Below are 1379 nucleotides of genomic sequence, written 5' to 3'. Positions count from 1 at the left end.
AAAAAAAAAAAAAAAAAAAAAAAAAAAAAAAAAATCATGATCACAAACGCACAGCGTTTGTTACACATGTATACATATGCTTAAAGCACTCAATGATACATTTGTTACATTTTTATTATTTACGTACTCTGTGGCTACTACACTTTCGTCTCTTATCACATACAATTATAGATAAATTTCAAAGTAATATCTTATTGTGTAACAATATAAATAAATAATATTTTGTTTGAATTTTTGTTAAGAGAACGCAACGAATCAGTGAATTTTTTAAGGCAAAATTTTAAGTTAAAAATAATATATATTGTACTGTATATATTTAGCATAAAATATTACAAAAATGGAATTTATAAAAAATGACTTGACTATTATCGATTGAAACTGCACGCAATATTTTATCAAATTATCCGTTTTTTTTCTCTTTTTCTCGTAATTAACAATATCTTTGTGTTATAATGAGCTCGATTCTAGGCACAAGAGTCTTCCTAACAAAAGTCCAATCGCAACGTGTACATAAACATATTTCGACCCATCGAAACTATAACTGATCGATGTTCTCTATGTATATTTCACATAATACACCGGATACTTAATTTAAATAATATCCTTTTTTAACTATCACAGGCTGAGGTCGCTGCAGTTTTATTTTAACAATACTTGTTACTTAATAAAAATAATAATTAATAATGAAAAGCATTTTGATCCGATTCGTGAATTCTTCAATATGTCTAATAAATTACGTGGAAGAATAGAAAAAAAGTGCACGAAGAATGTGACATAATAATTTTCTCATTTTTCATTTTTCTTCGTTTTCACGGTTTTCATACTTTCTTCGTCGTTCAATGGTAGTATCAATAAAAGTGAGGTAGAATTCCAATCTGTGAAGAAAGTGAAAATACAATTTTTCTATCTTCCTTAGCTAAGAGTGAGGATCTACTTTCGCAAATGATAATATCGTACGCTAATTAAAATTACACGCGGCCTTGACATATTCTTATCGCGATAATCATATAAAGTAGCGATGATAATAATAATAATAATAATAATAATAAGAATAATAATAATAATAATATTAATATTAATAATAATTACAATTGTTTACGATAAAATAATTATAATAATAATAATAATAATAATAATAATAATAATAAAGACAATATTATTTCAAAATAATCATTAGTACAACAATGATTAATGTTTTGCAATATAATGGCTTTATGTATTTATATATATATATAGAGATTTATTTATATATTTATATATTTATATAGTTGCATGGTGGGGCAGAGGGTAAGTGACAGCTATGTACAGTACATACTTGCCTTAGTTGTACCATCGTTACGTTTATACGTATTTATATTCTCGATAATCATAATCGTAAT

This window comes from Apis dorsata, unplaced genomic scaffold (assembly GCF_000469605.1).
Source record: "Apis dorsata unplaced genomic scaffold, Apis dorsata 1.3 scaffold_170, whole genome shotgun sequence".
Taxonomy (NCBI): domain Eukaryota; kingdom Metazoa; phylum Arthropoda; class Insecta; order Hymenoptera; family Apidae; genus Apis; species Apis dorsata.
The sequence above is the reverse complement of the archived record's forward strand: the minus strand, read 5'-3'. Positions refer to the sequence as shown.